Here is a 19497-nt window from a genome sequence, read left to right as displayed (position 1 = left end):
TTGGGGAGCCAATGCATGTGTCAGGCAGCTCCAATTGCCGCCTGACACCAGTGATCGTTCTCCGCTGAGGGAGAAAGATGGTTGGCTGATGTAAACACAGCCGTCCGTCCTTCTCCCTGAAGTGATCACAGAGCTCATGTGATCCTGCTATATAGGATCCCATGTCTCTGTGATGACTTCAAAAGTCCAACCCCCATACACTTAGAATCACTCCCTAGGGTCACATTTAACCCCTTGATCACCTATACTGTTAACCCCTTCCCTGCCAGTGTCATTATTATAGTAACAGTGCATATTTTTAGCACTGATTACTGTAGTAATGTCACTGGTACCCCCAAAAGTGTCAAAAATGTGTCAGTCAGGGGTCCGATCTGTCTGCCGCAATGTCGCAATCCCCCCCAAAAAAAAAAAAAAACGCAGATCGACGCCATTACTAGTAAAAAAAAAAAAACAATAAAAATTACATAAATCTTTCCAGTAGTTAGTAGCAAACCAATCAAAATACACTTGATTTTTTTACCAAAAATATGTAGCAGAAAACAAATTGGCCTAAAATGTTAAAAAAATTTGATTTTTCAATTTTTTTTGGGAATGCTATATAGCAAAATGTGAAAAATATATATTTTTTTTCAAAATTGTCGCTCTTTTTTTGTTTACAGCGCAAAAAAAAAAAATCACACAGGTGAATCAAATACCGTCAAAAGAAAGCTCTATTTAGAAAAAAAGTACGTAAATTTTGTTTGGGTACAGCGTCGCACGACCGCGCAATTTTCCCTTTAACGCAGTGCTGAATCACAAAATAGGGCCTGGTTATTAAGCAGGAAAATCCTCCGGTCTGAAACTGGTTAAATCATGTCTAAAGCCTAAACTCTTTCCTTCACTTCCTGTTCGGTAGACCTGACAGGAAAATGGGGAAATCTCCTCTTAAGACAGAGGTCGTCAAAACAAAAGTAACTATAGAAATCTGAAAACTCAAATTTGTAATTTTCCTTTACTTTTGGTTCTAGTAACCATGGTCACCATGACAAACAGAAATGTAGCATCTCTCTAGTGCAGACACAGACAGCAATAAAAGGCTGCAAGAAAAGCAGGAGAGGGATTCTAATCCTGGTGCTGTAAATGCACAAAGAACACATAAAATAGATCCTTTGAAGCATGCACTAGAGCCCTTAATTAGGTGATAAGAGATGAAGAGATTAGGGACAACTCCAGGGAACATGTATTAGGAATACATGTACATGACCATAATTTACAGATCATTTACCCATTCACAATTTTACATTTCTAAATGCTGTACAGACGTTTTAAGATCTCATTCACATTCATGTGCAAAGGGTTGTCTTCACAAATGTTCTGTGCATCAGCATGCAAGCATTCCCTTTCATGTCTACTGGGACGCAAGAGCTGCATGGACACAACCACTGGTCCCAATCCAATGGCTGTGCGGGTTCCCAAACACAGGCAGTGTGCATTCAGGGACATGCACCCACACGGCTATCATATTAGGACCAGTGGCTATGTCCCTGCAGCCGCTGCATCCCAATAGACATGAATGGGACTGCTTGCATGCAGATGCACAGAACACCTGAGCACTCCATGCAGGCGAAGGCAGCATTCACATGGGTGTATGGATAGGTCATGTGAATGAAGCCTTAAAGCATAACTCCTCTTTTGTTGAGAAGAAAAAGAAAACATTCCCCTCTGGGTGATTTCTGTACATTACAAGGATTTTAACAAACTTTGTTGCAGATTCCTACCTTTTGTTATTCTGAAGAAATCATTGTTTGTTCCTCTATGCCTCTGTGCTGAGTGGGTCTAATGGGAGTGGTTTCATAATTATCTATCAGCTGTAGCAGCTGCAGGGCTCTAATTAGGAAATCTGCTGGGCCTGCATCCCTTTAGATGTGTTCCTATTGGGAGTATCTTACCAAAAAGGTCATTTTTTTGCAGGGGACGCCAGAAATCGGACTCGCATCTTAGGCAGACGTCTAGGAAAATTGGTGAGCCAATCACACAAGCAGTAAAACTTTCTGGGGTGTGGTCAGTACACACTCTGTGTACAGAACCGCTCCAGGTAGCCATATTGTATTGCATTTTCAGAAAATGACAACAGCTTCAGTTTGAAAAGGAAAGGTAATTTTTAATAACATTCAATTACAATATGTCGCAATTGTATAAGCTATATAGTTTTTTCTTTATTTGTTATATTTTTTACCCACCAAAGTGGAGTTACCCTTTAAGGTCCGTACAGCATTTAGAAGTATAACATTCTACTTCCATTAAATTTAACCACATAGGCGCTCCGAAGCGTAGGTCGTGCAGATTACTCATTTTTGATTTTCACACAGACGATTTTGATTCTGAATGTAGTGCAAAGCTTACTGATCTTTACACACCGCGTACATTGGCTCATGGGAAAAAAACTAAACTATAGAACTTCAGATCCACAAAAAAAAAAAAAAAAATAATAATAATATGTCAGTACTGATGAAAACACTGCGTTTTTGTACAACCTGTTAGTTCTTAGAGAGCCTTCATGGCTTGAATATCCCAAAATCCGGGTTAGCAATGGCTGACTTTGACCTATGGAGTGGCTATGCATGAAGTACCAATGCATTTTCTTACACAGTGTTTATATAGGGCTTTGTACTTGGGCCTAATCACATTTCTTGCCATGTTTTCATTCGCAGCTTGGGCCTTATGGCTGTATATTTTTTCAGAGACAGACGAACAGACTTTCTAAGAACTAAGCCTACATACAGCTAGAAAACTGCACAACTCTGAGTGGAAACAGAGCCAGAAAATAAATAGAAGAAAAACAGCAATATCTGCACAATTCTATCTTCAATGTATAATCAGGCCTGCCTCCCATAACTGCACAAAAACAAGTCTGTTCTTTAAAATGTCCAATCTCAATGTCTAATGGACTGTTAAAATGTGATTTAGTTATTGCTCTCCTTTCCTCCCCTCTGCATGCGTGCCAAAGGTCATCCCTCTTCATAAACTCCAGCACACAAAACATGCCAACAAATAACTGGCACGCTATAAGGCATTGTTGTACAAATTAATTGGAACATTTTTTATTAAATCCAACAGGTCAAAGGTAAACGATCAAACACATTATAGCATTGGTTGCACTTTATTTTAGAACACTGAATAAACTTATCCACACCCCAAGAACAAAAATGATTCCCTCTTCATTTGTTTTCAAATGGTGATCCTGAGAGCAACAATCTTCCTGTGCCAAGGTGATGGCGCTCATTCACCCCTGTATCTATAGGGGAATCTATCTGTATCTATAGGGGAGCAGTATTGCGGTAGTATTGGAAACAAATAAAGAATATAATAGAAAGAAAAGGGGTTAATTAACCCCTTTTATTTATGGGGTAGTGACAGGTACAGTTAGCATAGCACAGTTATTATAAGGACCATGGATGTTACTAGGGAATTTTAGGCCTGTGATCTCATCCGTGAGAGGATTAGCTACTGTTCCTGTTACTATCTGCCCCCAGTATCCAGGTAGATTAGAGTTCTTACCTGCTACATCCCGTTTTTCCCGCCTATTTTCCTCAACCAGGATTGGTCCAGAGCCCTCCTTCAGCCTCATTTAAGGGGTCTCTCACTGACTGGATTTCAGATCGCCTCAGCAAGCCGAAGCCAAGCGGTCCCCCCCCCCTCCCTTATTTGTCGCGGTCAGTTTATTATTTTAGGGTCACCTTTGCATGCTGCAAAGGGGGACGTTTATTATTCTTGTGATTGAATGTTTTAAGTTTTGTTGGATAATTATTTTGAAGTGTTAATTTGTTTATTGCAACCTGGGTCGTGATGACTGGGTTGTTCTAATGTTTTGTATTAATATTTAAAGTTATTGGTTAATAAATAAATAATAAACGGCCGCGGCCTCTTTAATTTCCAACCTTAAGGCTCCGTTCACATGTCAGCGTATGGATCGTGGGCAGAACCGCCGCGGGCAGAACCGCCGCGGTTCCGCCCGCGATCCGGAGATTATTGCAAATCGCGGGACGCCTGTGCGTTGCCCGTTGATTTGCAATAGCCCCCCAAACTCTGAGCGATGTTACCGCGATTTCCACCTGCCGAATCGCGGTAACATCGCGCAAAAAAAAATCGCGGGACGCAATACGCTCCAAAGCAGCTCTTGTACTTTTTTGGGCGTAATGCGTCCCGCATTTTTTTTTTTGCGCGATGTTACCGCGATTCGGCAGGTGGAAATCGCGGCAACATCGCTCAGCGTTTGGGGGGGCTATTGCAAATCAACGGGCAACGCACAGGCGTCCCGCGATTTGCAATAATCTCCGGGTCGCGGGCGGAACCTCGGCGGTTCTGCCCGCGATCCATACGCTGACATGTGAACGGAGCCTAAAATAGTGTGGTGTCATTTATTTATTTTAGTTTAAGCTATTTATTTATCCAGGAAATCCTGTCTACTACCCCATGGGGTTTCTCATATTTGACTGCAAAAAAAGGACATGCAGTAAAGTATAGATATGAACAAAGTTTAGACATCGAGTATGAGTTGTGGGTGGTTTATCCTCCCAAAACTGCTGTACTTAGGAAATGTTTAAAATGCCCCAGCTACAAGACCAGCAAACTTGTCAAGGAACATTTACATGTTTTGTCAAACTTTTTACTGTCCTAAAACAGTAAACTCTTTCAGACTCTGCGTGGGAAAAAAAAATGTCCGGAGCATCAACTAGACCTGCTACCATGGTAACACGCTGCCTGCGACAGCAGGCCAGAGGTCACCTCCCTGACATCATGGTTAGAAAAGGAAAAACATATGTCACTGTAAAGTATCTTCAACAACTTGCAGCTGAACCAGCTAACATATGGAGGGGATAAAGCGGAGGATACGAGCCAAAAATGTACAGCCCAACAGGATAAAAATAATAATAATAATAATAATAATAAGTGGTATTGTTAAGGAATTAGGTAAAAGGGGCAAAAGAGGAGTAATGGAAATTTATGATGATGTAAAGGTTTTCAAAAGTCTTAAGGAATTTTATATAAAAATATACTCCGAGTAAAAGCAAAAGTGGAGGTGTTGATCAGCAAACAATCCGACCTTTGTAAACTAGTGCTAAAACAATACATTTTTTTTTTTTTAAAGCCACTTTTTCAGGACTTTTAGGTAATATAATGTGCACCCTGTTTATTTCACGCTCCCGTATACCTGAATATGCACTGGCTTTTATCCAGCTGCCGTGCATTTGTTTATCTGATCTCATCAGTGCAAGTTATGGTACAAAGCCGTATATGGAATAGACTTTTCACAGATCCATACAGAAGATTGTAGCCAGGTGGCCTAAACCAACAAAAAGCCCACTAATATATGTAAATTACAGCAGTTAGATGTTTATATATCAGCTACAGAACATGGGTGAATGCATGCGTTTTCATGCGCTCAGGAGTATCGAGTTCAGACAGGTCATTCATATCAAATCGATGGACAATAAACTGTACCAGAAAATTCAGTGTATGCACATCTCTGCGTTGTGATGTGCTATTGCACAGAGCATTTATTTTACGGTGTATGTGCATTGGTACTCATAATGAATCTACACCTCTATAGAGAATTATGATATTGCTACCACTTCTAAAATGACTAGTTCCCAGGCTTTCAGGCAGACATTCAGACCTTGGCAGTTTTCTGAGTCGATGACCTAAACCAAGTATCCACATGAGGTGGTCTGACTCACCAACCACTTGCTACATGCTTGTTCCAGAATGAGGTCAGCAATGCCAGGCTACATTTCCATCTGTACAGTTCATCTTTATAGTGATCTTGTCATGTTAAAAAAATAAATAAAATTATCCAGCTCAAAAGGTCCTCCCAATAAAAGAGCCTTTCTAGAAAAAAAAAAAAAAAAGGAATAGGGTGACCCCTAGAGACCCAGTGCACTCAAAAACGTAGAAAACAGTCCAGTGATCACAGTCCCAATTATTGATATATTATTAATCCTTAATAAATTCCCACCAGGGGCAGCGCAATCTTCCTGACACCAAGGCCAGTTGCGTCGTGGACATAAATTCTAATGATAAGGATAGTGGCACCCTCCGTTAAAGATGTTGAAAAAAATTCTCACTTACCAGATGGTGCTGATCCTTCTTACCATATGGCAAGGGGATCAAATACAGCTACAGCGGTCTCCGTGACAAAGATGCAGTCTTCAGGCGGTCTTCTTAGTCACCTTCCTCCTTCGGAAGCTGGAAGACGCCATGATGACGAAAACGCGTCAAGATGGGATGCACATCCCTCCCACTGCACAGTGCGGGAAACTGCAAGGGAGCCTTTTTTAACCTATTAGCCCTATACAGGGGTTTATAATAATGCTCACTTGTACTTTTTTAGGCTATGAGGAGCCCATCTCTTGTTTTTGTTTCCTCTCCCCGGGATTAGACTGGGAACTTTTCACCCTCTGGAAGAAGGTGACTAAGAGGACCGCCTGAAGCCTGCATCTTGGTCACGGAGATTGCTATAGCTGTATTTGATCCCCTTGGCATACAGTAAGAAGGATCAACACCGTCTGGTGAGTGAGAATTTTTTTCAAAATCTTTCACGGAGGGTGCCACTATCCTTATCATTAGGATTTATGCCCACGACGCATCTTGCCTTGGTGGCAGGAAGATTGCGCTGCCCCTGGTGGGAATCCACGAAGGATTAATTATATATCAATAATGGGACTGTTATCACTGGACTGTATTCTAAGTTTTTGAGTGCACTGGGTCTCTAGGGGTCACCCTATTCCTTTTTTTTTTTTTTTGCACTAGCACTTTATGTCAATATACAGTCAGGTCCATAAATATTGGCACATCGACACAATTCTAATCTTTTTGGCTCTATACACCACCACAATGGATTTGACATGAAACCAACAAGATGTGCTTTAACTTCAGACTTTCAGCTTTAATTTGAGGGTATTTACATCCAAATCAGGTGAAAGGTGTAGGCATTACAACAGTTTGTATATGTGCCTCCCACTTTTTAAGGGACCAAAAGTAATGGGCCAATTGGCTGCTCAACTGTTCTATGGTCAGGTGTGTGTTATTCCCTCATTATCCCATTTACAAGGAGCAGATAAAAGGTCCAGAGTTCATTTCAAGTGTGCTATTTGCATTTGGAATCTGTTGCTGTCAACTCTCAATATGAGATCCAAAGAGCTGTCACTATCAGTGAAGCAAGCTATCATTAAGCTGAAAAAACAAAACAAACCCATCAGAGAGATAGCAAAAACATTAGGTGTGGCCAAATCAGCTGTTTGGAACATCCTTAAAAAGAAAGGACGCACCGGTGAGCTCAGCAACACCAAAAGACTCGGAAGACCACCGAAAACAACTATAGTGGATGACCGAAGAATTCTTTCCCTGGTGAAGAAAACACCCTTCACAACAGTTGGCCAGATCAAGAACACTCTCCAGGAGGTAGGCGTATGTATGTCAAAGTCAGCAATCAAGAGAAGACTTCACCAGAGTGAATACAGAGGGTTCACCACAAGATGTAAACCATTGGTGAGCCTCAAAAACAGGAAGGCCAGATTAGAGTTTGCCAAACAACATCTAAAAAAGCCTTCAGAGTTCTGGAACAACATCCTATGGACAGATGAGACCAAGATCAACTTGTACCAGAGTGATGGCAAGAGAAGAGTATGGAGAAGGAAAGGAACTGCTCATGATCCAAAGCATACCACCTCATCAGTGAAGCATGGTGGTGGTAGTGTCATAGCGTGGGCATGTATGAATGCCAATGGAACTGGTTCTATTGTTCTTTTTTTATGTGACTGCTGACAAAAGCAGCAGGATGAATTCTGAAGTGTTTTGGGCAATATTATCTGCTCGTATTTAGCCAAATGCTTCAGAACTCATTGGACAGTGCTTCACAGTGCAGATGGACAATGACCCGAAGCATACTGCGAAAGCAACCAAACAGTTTTTTAAGGGAAAGAGGTGGAATGTTATGCAATGGCCAAGTCAATCACCTGACCTGAATCCGATTGAGCATGCATTTCACTTGCTGAAGACAAAACTGAAGGGAAAATGCCCCAAGAACAAGCAGGAACTGAAGACAGTTGCAGTAGAGGCCTGGCAGAGCATCACCAGGGATGAAACCCAGCGTCTGGTGATGTCTATGCGTTCCAGACTTCAGGCTGTAATTGACTGCAAAGGATTTGCAACCCAAGTATTAAAAAGTGAAAGTTTGATTTATGATTGTTAATCTGTCCCATTACTTTTGGTCCCTTAAAAAGTGGGAGGCACATATACAAACTGTTGTAATTCCTACACCGTTCACCTAATTTGGATGTAAATACCCTCAAATTGAAGCTGAAAGTCTGCAGTTAAAGCAGACCCTGTTTGTTTCATTTCAAAACCATTGAGTTGGTGTATAGAGCCAAAAAGATTAGAATTGTATCGATGGCCCAATATTTATGGACCTGACTGTATATATTATTTTGATTTTATTATAATTTTATATTTTTTTAAATTTTATTCTCACCACTTTGGATATTATTTGTATATTGCAAATTTATGTTTTTTGGGGATATTTGCTGAATAATGTATTGGGAAAAGCTAGCGCTGTTTACTGCACAGAGTGTATCAGTTTTGTGTTTCTTTCTTTTACAAGTAGAGACCTTTAAATCATTTCTTCTACATTGCTGCGGTCAGTTATATATCCGGAATCTTTAGCAATGAAAGTGTCAGACACATGCAGGCGACAGAAAAACAGTCACGCTGTCCCTTAATCTACAAATAACTACAATGACAAATAGCACAGTGATTAACAGACATTTCTGCTTGCTATTGTCATCTATATTTGAAATACAACTCGTCATATGAGCATAGCTTGGATAGCATTATAAGGATAGGTCTACTAGCCAGACACATATTGCCTCATCCAACACTGTGTATGTAGACTAAATGCACAGAATTCTGTTATGTGAAATCCTGGCACTGCGCAATGTTACAGGGAACCAAAAGTTAGAAAACTTCTAATTATTATTAATATTGTTATTATACAGGATTTATATAGCTATCCTTACTGTTAGTGTATTTTAGGTGTGGCCCAAGGTTATTCCTCTTCTTCCAATGTGGCCCAGGAAGGCCAAAAGGTTGGACACCCTTGCATTGAAATGTCTGATATCTGTACTGGGAGTTTTACCTTTTGTTTTTACCTACCTGGGAATTTACCTATACTGTATATGTGAGATAATCGCAAAAAGCAGGATTTCCCCTAAATAAAATTGGACTTTTACTCAAGAGATCAGTAAGGCACATACACATTCTTTTGGGGACACAACACACCCAGATTAAGGGTTTTCCGGATAACAGTAATGAGGTTTTATTTTTATTATTGCATTATTTTCAACTTTTTAGGAACCAGTGAAAATTACTTTAGCTGGGAGACCAATGTCTAATTGGTTACTTTGTCACTGCAATAAGTTCAAAAGTAAAATCTCTGCCAGTGTAAGCAGGAAGTTTATGGGTGAAATATGAACAATGGTCATTCTATTCAGAGCTATATGCAAAGCTTTTGTCACCCCAAGTTGAGTCATGTTTTGATGATTTCCTCAGTGAAAAAAAATGATCCAGCCTTTGTAGCAACATAAATTAAATCCTACATGTACTTGGGGCATTCCATATAAACCGAGCCAGGTATCTAAACCTGAGATACTCTATTAAGCAAATCTCAACTTTGATGAATCATAGACTCTAGACCCCCCCACCAGAGTGCTCTAGAGGAAAATAAACTAGCCTACAGGCAAACACCATCTGTTGGTCCCCATGAGCAGTTTGGAAGAACAAATCCGTTCTAAAAATTCCAAAATCAAGGTTTCATTTCTTGAATTTATTTTGAGGTCACCTTTAGAGCCAGTGAATTTCCAGGAGAGCCAACAGTAAAAGAAGATGACCTTTCTTGCACAGCCTTGAATGCCATGGATATGCCAGCACTGAGCAAATCGAATAGTTTCTTCTTACTGAAGACTTGAGGTGCCCACACCAGAAATTCACAGCACTACAGACAGTCCATCAAGAACGATGGCAGCGGAGGTTCTGGGCCTCTGGGTTAGCATGATAAGTCAGACCAAAGGGAGGAGCAACGTGTCAAAAGAGGCTGTATCCTAGTCTTTAGTATAGCACAGGAGCTAGGCAGGCCAGTTCTTCTGTAGTGCTCTGCCTACCCATTATATGCAAAGCATAACGGTGCACTGCCACGGCAGAGTAGAGCATGAGAATAGGCGAAGAAAGCCAAGTTGGTCACATACACAGAAAGTTCACACACACAACGCAGCCCTATTGGCCAGTTTTTAAAGTCAGAGAGAAATTCCTGAAGGGCTACACCAAATTATGTAGACACTCAGGCAGCACTTAAACACCCTCTGCTTCAGAGCCACCCCGGCCAGCACAGGAGGTGAAGCTGGATGTCAAGTCACTTCAAAACAGAGGAAGTATTTACAGTAGATACAAAACAAACCCATTTAGGCTTGATTTCTCATCTATGCAGTTTGCTTTTGATCCATTCCTGCAGTGCTTTTTGCGGTTTTCCACACTCAACGCATTTTTTTCCGCACTTTATGAGTTTTGCTTTTTTTTTTTATCATTTTCCGGCCAATTTGTTGTTGGATTAATAAAAATGTAAAATCGCGTCAAAATCACACTACATGCTTTTCCACAGCTTCTCCATTGAAGCCTATTGAACCAAAAATACAAAAACACCGTTTTGCATTAAAAAGTGTTTGACCTTTTCCAAAAACGCAGCAGCAGAAAAAGGCATAGATGTGAATGTGTCCCATAGGAAACCATATTAAATGGACTGTAGTGCATTTCTGCAAAAAGCACTAAAAAAAAAAACGCATTGGTGCGAACCAGGCTTTAGTAAGCGTATGCAAAGGCCAATCATGATAATAAAAGTGCAGTAATCTGTGCAAACCAATCAAATTGCATCTCTTAGCTGATGTGACTATAGTAAACTTAATTCTGACTCTGCTCTTTGCAGCTCACAACTGTCCTTTGCAATGTGTTACTGAATAAGCTTTGCAGAGGTATATTAACGTGCATATTCAAAGGAAACCTAATACAAGCATGTCAAAAGATTATTTACAGACAGTTTCCTTGTATACAGACCAGTTATTTGTTCTGCATGATAGACGTAAGCAGATAATCTGGCATCACTGTGTGCCTCCACCCCGTGTCTTCTGATAATGTGCCAAAGTTCTCCAAAATAACAAAATACCATTATGCGAATGTTTATTTTTTTGCTACCAAGTTGTACATAGATTTTTATGAAATACAGTTGTGACATTTTTCTTGTCTGTATGCTATTTCTAGGAATGAGGCAATGATGACCACTCTCCTGAAGAGCAGGGCTGTTTGCAAAGTATGACCATGGACAAGGAAGTTAACAATAACTCTGGCTGTCTTCATGACTGCTCCCAGAGAGATGCTTTCCTAGTAGTACCTCCACCACTTTCATGGTGCATCACATTCTTACCAGACCTTCCAATTTCATGCTGGCTAGGTCAAGTAGTGGGGAAACGGTCTTCTCTGAAGTGAAGCATTTTGGTTCAGGAAAAACTGTATGAGGTTTGAAAAGTTCAGTAGACGGATTATTCACATCCAAGCAACCTTTTCTGCCTTTGGTCTCCTTACTTGTATGCAGTACTGAATTAAAGCCTCTGGATATTTGCCACATGCTGAGTACAAAATTCAGGCCACCATGACTTCATAATGAAAAATGGTGGACATTAAAAAAAAAAAAAAAAAACGCGAAGCTACATTTGATTTGATTAGTTTGCAAGCAGGAAGTCAGTCCGTCATGGAATCAACTGGTGTATTTTTTTTTTCTAAAAAGTTAATCGGTTTTAATTAAATACAAATATCTAGCCATTATAGGTGGCATGTGATGAGCAAAGTCACATTTTTTTTGCCTATCATTTCTCAGGAACCCCAAAATCCCTCTCCATCATATTTCCTGGCTATGTAACTTACCACCTTGGAGGTTTGGGTGTTCCTGCCCTGCATTCTCCACACAAAAAAAATACATTGCAAAAAATCCAAAGAAACCACAGGACAGCCTTATAATAATGGCACCCTCCCCCATCCCCAAGAACCCAAAGTACATAGAAAAAGGACGGTTTAACTCTTTAAACTATAATAAACCCCTATTTAAAAAAAATATTAGAAATCACATTTGCAAAGTCAGTTAGCAACAGCTGTGTATTTATGTATGCATACACACACAAACATGCATACATATATATATATATATATATATATATATATATATATATATATATATATATATATATATACACACACACACACATACATACATACATACACACACACACACACAGAACAGATCTCTTAACCAGAGCAAGAAGCTGAACATTCTCTCTACTTGCTTCTAGTAATCAAAAAGCTGTTATGATTGTTTTTCTTCCTCAGTAACTAAGCAGGATTTAATTCACACGGGTAGCAACAGCAAGCTGAACAGGAAGATGTATCTCGACAAGCTGAGGCCAAGTGGGGCAAGATCAGCACTGAAACTGGAAGAATTCCAACTCATGGAGAAAGAGATCATGTTTCCACTATTCCGTTCAGAATTCTTTAGAAACCCTTCAGTGCAACAACTTGCTCTGCTCTGAGATGGCATCCAACAGTACAACTGGTCTCTGGTTTAAGTGCCTTAGACACTCTTACTGTTATGTATTGCTGGTGCCCCATAGATTTCTATGAAGCGGTGTCCGAAGGTCAGAGACAATCGGTGGGTGTCCCACAAAAGTCAATAGGGTTATAATGCAAAAGAAGCAGCCAGGACAGTGAAGACCTGCAGCTTTGGATGCAAACAGTTGAACCATGGCCATCAGACTGAAGCAAGTATGCGTCTGTGGAGGAGGAGGGTGCGTCAGGGGGCAAAAGGGGATACCTGCCCTTATCCTTTAACTGCATGCAGACCTGTGAGTGATACAGAAGTTCTGCTGACACAAAGGGCTCCTGTCTGTTCCTTATGTAAAAGCACAGATGGGGTGAACCTTGCCCTGCAATCTGAAGGCCTTCTGCATGTCCATAGTCCCAGATAAAGGATTCTCTCTCAGATTATTGGTACATTATTTGTTGTATCTCTGGTCACCATAAGGGAATTTTTACAGACCTAACTACAAGGAAACATTGCTGAGCGCCCAGAAAAGTTTTACCCATTTTCTGTAGAAGGAATACCTGCATCCCTCTGGTACCTAGTAATATGACCAATGTACAGGTGTTACCTAATATTTCAATGATTAAACAATTAAACATCTTTTCAAAACACCTATGGAAAAAGGTTGCACATTTAGCTCTGAGCTTTTACACCAAAAAAGTAAAGGCATTAATCTGCTTAATTAATTAGTAGCAAAAAAAGGATAAGGTACACTTTAAAATTTAAACACAGCAACCACCAAACTAAGGAGACTGTCTTTATAAGTTAAGGTGGAATTGTGGCAAAAACTTGCAATCACTTAAAAGAGTGCAAGCTGCCAACAAGAAATACGCAGACAACTAGAGTGGCTTGCATCTAATAGCATCATATGACCCCCAGAGGACCCGGGGTACCCAAAAGGCAATCGATCATGGGCAGCGCAGTGGCTAAGTGGTTAGCACTTCCGTCTAGCAGCACTAGGGTGGTCTATTCGAATCCCAAACCATCGCACTATCTGCACGGAGTTCCCATGTTCTCCCTGTGTGGGTTTCCTCTGGGTACTCTCGCTTACTCCCACACTCCAAAAACATGCTGGTAGGTAAATTGGCACTAGTATGTATAAATGTGAGATGGGGACCTTCGATTGTAAGCTCTTTGAGGGCAGGGACTGATGTGAATGTATAATATACGTATATATGTAAAGCACTGCGTAAATTGATGGTGCTTTTTAAGTACCTGTAATAAATACAAATAAATTATGGGAGCCTCCACCACCTGCAATGGTCAAGACAATAGCCCAATACCCTCCCTACTGATTATCTGCCCTTATACTAGCTTCTCAGCAGAATAAATGTTAGCAGAATAAACGCTCTATTACACAACAAGTGCAAAGTATTGGAGGCCATATACAAACAACTGAGACCTGATTATGATTTAGGAGTAAAGCAGTTTTCAATAAAAGTATATTTACGTGTATATAGGCTAAGGAGATGCATTGGGATTGACTTGCCTAGAGGAATAAAAACAAAGCACAAACTGATCTCTAGCTCACTTTAGGTGATCTCAGAAGCCCATTCACATTAGCCATAAAGTAATTACCTTACAACAATAGAAATTTCATCTGACTTAATTTGAAAGTGTTCTAAGCTATATTCTAGGTTCTGTTTGTATTAGACATCGGTCCAGCTTGGATCAATTTTAGTAAGCATATTCCATACTGGTGGGATCGCTGTGGAAAAGGAGAATCACTGTAGTAGTCACCACTACTACAGTGATTGTCAGTTTTCTGAATCCTGTGCCAAGTGAGCAACCTCCTGTGGCAACTATGCAGCAGGGTGGCCTCAGATTGGATGAGTGGAGAGGCAGGGCAGTAAAATCACTACTTTTGCCTTGTCCAATCAAAGAATGCTTTGCATATATTAAGAGTAATGAAAGGAGTTCTCTGATGGCAGCGATGCCAAGCAAGTGACCCCTGTGGTTACTATGCAGCAGGGCAGCCGCTCAGCACGAGACCTGGAAGACCATGGCGAATACTGTAGCAGCAGCAACTAATAAAGTGATTCTCCACTTCCACAGCAGTCCTAATTCCTAGTATGGAATATTCATACTTACACTGGTCCAAGCTGGATCAATGTAACTATGCAATACACACCATACCTAAGAATTATTATCTTTAGGTTTTACAGCAGTTCGGTAGATTTTCCCATTGTAATTTCCTATCTGCACAACTTGCACCTAAACATTTGAGTTTTGTATCATCATTTCAGCAAATTAATATCGGTTTCATCAGTAAAGGCAATCTGTTCTGTTACTTAATTACAAGAAACAAATGAATGATGCACAATTAATTTACTGGAGGCTACTAACCTGAACATTGCAGCATTGTAGTCAGACAAGCCCAGCTTTGTTCCATGGAACAGTCCATCCATTTTTTTCAAAGTGCTCCGAAACTTTGAGGTAGTAAACAGCTTTTCAGAAATCAAAATCTCAACAAGTTTCCTTTAAAAAAAAAAATAAGTAATATAAATTAGCAACAACCTGTAATCAATGCCTGCTCTATTCCTATGTCTAAAGGCATATCTTCTAGAGAAAAACCATACATCCCAACAGTTACTCATATCAGCACCACAAATACTTACCAATGACCAGTTAGGAGTCTACATGAAAATGAAAACCTGTTTTTGAGATGTCTATATGAAACTTTAGGAGTTCTGTTTTATTGCAAAAAATGACTAGTAACTGCATACAATAAATTTCCTATCATATTTTTATATTCAAAATTGTATAATTTCACTAGGGAAGATGTATAAAGCAATAATGGGCTTGCCATTCTATTGTGTAAGTGGTGAGATGTAATGTCTTTCCTCAAGTCTTTTGGGAGGTTCAGCAGCTCAAATATGTAGAGTTGCCAAAAGCAATAAGAGAATTGGAGGTTATAGCTAAAAAAAACACCCCCTACTGCAAAAAGTTAAAGGGGCCATACAGCTTATATCAATGACTGCCTAGAAAGCTTACTTTATAACAATGTTTATTTTTGGAGATTCACAATTTAGTCTTTATTGTAGTCTTTATTGTAACTTAAAGGGTAACTCCACTTTTGTGGGGGACAAAAATAGCAAATAAAGAAAAAACAATATAGCGTATACAATTGCGACACAAATCATATTGTAATTGAATGTTATTAAAAATGACCTTTCCTTTTCAATCTGCAGCCGCTGTAATTTTCTGAAAATGCAATATGGCTACCTTGAGCTGTTCTGTATACAGAATATGTACTGATCACTCCCCAGAAACATTTCCTGCTTGTGTGATTGGCTCACCAATTTTCCCAGAAGTCTGCCTAAGATTTAAGTCAGATTTCAGGCATCCTCTGCAACAAAAATGTCATTTTTGGTGAGAGACTCCCAATAGGAACATGTCTAAAGGGATGCAGGCCCAGCATATTTCCTCATTAGAGCCCTGCAGCTGCCACAGCTGACAGATAATTATGAAACCACTCCCATTAGACCCACTCAGCACAGAGGTACAGAGGAACAAACAATGATTTCTTCAGAATAACAAAAAGGTAGGAATTTGCAACAAAGTTTGTTAAAATCCCTGCACTGTATGTACTACATAGATCACCCAGAGGGGAATGTTTTTTTTCTCAATAAGTGGAGTTACTCTTTAAATCTCATCATAATAATTAAACAATTTTAATTATGCCTCATTTACACACAAGTTGTGAAAAATTAAAGTGGATCTATGAAAAAATCTAAATCATAAAATGACATGTGGTGAAGTCGGTCAAAAGCATTTAGGGCCATTCACACCAGATGCGCTGGCATGAGTTCATCAACATATCCCAGTGCATATACATTGTAAAAGCAATGTAGTTAAAATAGCAGCAGGAGACACCAGTGTGTTGCACTACACATCAGTAGAGCAATATGCCCTATTTTTTGCATTTAAAAACGCACACACAAAGTATTACAGCACAATGCATTGCACATTAAACACACAGAAGTGTAAAATGGCAAATGCAAATGCACACAACACACACTGAGGTGAGGATGTGCTGGAACTAGAGAGATTCCAAAGAAGGGCAACTAAACTAATTAGGGGATTGGAAGACCCTAATTACAAGGAGCGAATTCAAGCGCTTAATTTATTCTCCCTGGAGAAAAGACGCCTGAGAGGGGACATGATAGCGATTTACAAATACCTCAACGGTGATCTCAGCTTAGGAAATAAACTATTTAGTCTCAGAGAGTGCAAAAGGACACGTGGCCACACAATGAGTTTAGAGGAGAAGCAGTTTAACCTTAAGCTGCATAGGGGTTTTTTTATGGTCGGGGCAGTAAGAATGTGAAACTCTCTTCCACAATTGGTGGTATCAGCGGGGAGTATCGATACTTTTAAAAGACACTTGGACGTGCATCTCAAAGAAAACAATATTCAGGGATATGGGAAATATCGTCACTGACACACACCTACACAGGTTGAACTAGATGGACTGTTGTCTTTATTCAACCTTAACAACTATGTAACTATATGTAGGTGTGAATAGACCCTAAAACAGTTTTTGCTTTTCTAAATACCCCTTAAATCATTTTTTTTTTTAACCTGCTGTTCCGAACGATAGACAGGTCCATTTTTCTAATTTTCAAAATGTTAACAACACAGTTAGTTGTGCAGTGAAATCACTGCAGCGTTGTCACACTGTGGACAGGGTAGACTTAGGCCGGCAATAGATGGTTTGAATCTCAACTGGTTTAGCAGGAACCAGCTGAGATTTGAACCATGTGTGGGCAGGCTGAATGTACCAAGTTGATTGATCAATCAACTTGGGTACAACCAGCCTGCCGGAATCACTTGCGATTATCGTTAGTGGCTGCTGTAGCCTCTAGCAATAATCACTGTCTTCTCCCGACAGGGACGGTCTCCCCTGCCCGAAGCAGACAATTGCGCAACAGGAAGGATTCCTCTGTCAGCACTGTCTGTGTTGATGAGGAATCATGCAAATTTCTTTCCTGCAACCCACCTATGGCCTGCCTTAGGTGGACATGTAGTAAAAAATTTACTTTGTGTAAGCAACAAATTAAAGTGGTAGTAAACTAATAAAAAAAATAAAAAAAAACTGGTCCACCAGAAGGCTCAAGTCACAATGTGCTAGTATGTACCACATACTAGTCACATTAGCTGCACAGTGATCAGGAGTCACGGTCCCTGCATAGCTCTCTCAATGGACAACATGCTGTCCATTGAGAGCACAGTACGCATGCGCCGGAGACGTCACCAGCTGCTACACGTATAACCATCTCCTGAACGGTGCACGTTTAGGGGATATTCACTGTACCTACAGGTAGGCCTCATTATAGGCTTACATGTAAGTAAAAGATAAAAAGAGGAGTTTACTACCGCTTTAAAGCCCAACTCCAGGTCCCACTTTTTGAGAAGTCACAGCAAAAGTTTTCTTTTTCCCTTGTGGAAAAAAAGGTTTAAAAAATATGAATAAAAATGGCGTGTGCACCACAGGCAGTGTTATATGGTTTGTCCAAACCCTATTATAGGTCTCTTTTAGGCTCGACCGCTTGGCCTGCATGTCATTTAAGAGAAAAATAAAGACGTGTGAAATTAAAGGTGATGCATGAAAACTGATATTTAATTTTCTATACAATAATAATACAAATAATTATACAAGAAAATTATAATAACGGTTTCTAGTTACCTAATGCCTTTGCCGTGCACCAGCAAATTAACTAGAAGAGCATTGAAGTGAAAAAAGACTCTGCCAATATCCTTATTAGGTAGGGGGGGACTCTGTAGTCACAAAATACCATGGCACTATCCCCAAATATGTAAGTTCATTAGAAAAAAGGTCCCAACATCTCACCAAATGGAAGAGATAATGGGAAGAGAGGGGAGTTTTAAGTGCCAAAAAACAGAATACTACATAGATGCACTAAATTCTAAAAACATCATACAGTTTATTATTACAATAATTCTTAAAAACATGTATATCATCCGAACATATTGAACAAAGTATCAAACATGTATCATGGCAATCCCGTGCAAGAAATGCATAGAATAATACATATGGATCAGGATCAAAGCGTTTCACAGAAATCAAGGGCTTCTTTAGGATCCACAATTCAAATTTTGATAAACCTGGATGCAGATCACCAAGAATGAATAATGAGACTGGTGTTGACTCTCACGGTAATGGACTGCCCTGCTCTGGTTATACTGAAACCTGGAATATAGATTTTTCCCTTTTGGTTCCAGTCTGGTCCAATCTTTGTTTTTGGATCTCTGGTGCTGACGCTATATATTTTGAATTAATCCTGGATACCAGTCCACATCCTTGGCTCACTTCACTGTTTTTTGGTCAAAATTCTCTCAAATTCTGATGTGATTGATGGTGGTTATCCGCTAGCTCACTTTCCTTCTGTTTTAAGCATTTACATGTTTCCCCATTTTGATTATGGTCTTTTAAAGGTCACATTCTTGGGGATCTAAATTTCAAACGTGGATTCTGAAGAAGCCCTTTATTTGGGCGAAATGCGTTGATCCAGATCCATATGTATTAATCTACGCATTTCTTGCACGGGATTGCCATTATACATGTTTGATATATTGCTCAGTATGTTTTGATGATATACATGTTTAAAGGATTTTTGTATTTGTAGCACCCTCCTAGACAGGTGCTAGGCAAAAGCATCTATTAGCTCCATTTTGTTTATCAGGGGAGCTTGTTCTGTTAGTTTTGCCTGTCACATGTTTCCAGGTGTGATTTACTGGGTTCGGGGGAGTGTCCCCACTGTATC

The 19497-nt window shown here is 39.9% G+C and overlaps 1 long non-coding RNA gene across 1 annotated transcript in view; it reads right to left on the bottom strand.

Moving 5' to 3' along the window:
- The window catches only part of LOC309549321, a 232946-nt gene that overhangs the window by 117256 nt on the left and 96193 nt on the right, over positions 1-19497 (bottom strand). The window contains exon 2 of the long non-coding RNA XR_014225015.1: positions 15056-15187. This is a non-coding gene — a long non-coding RNA (uncharacterized lncRNA). The remainder of the gene's footprint in view (positions 1-15055; positions 15188-19497) is intronic.

Source organism: Pelophylax lessonae (genome assembly GCF_965119305.1).
Source record: "Pelophylax lessonae genome assembly, chromosome: 3".
NCBI lineage: Eukaryota > Metazoa > Chordata > Amphibia > Anura > Ranidae > Pelophylax > Pelophylax lessonae.
This window is presented reverse-complemented; position numbering and strand designations above follow the sequence as displayed.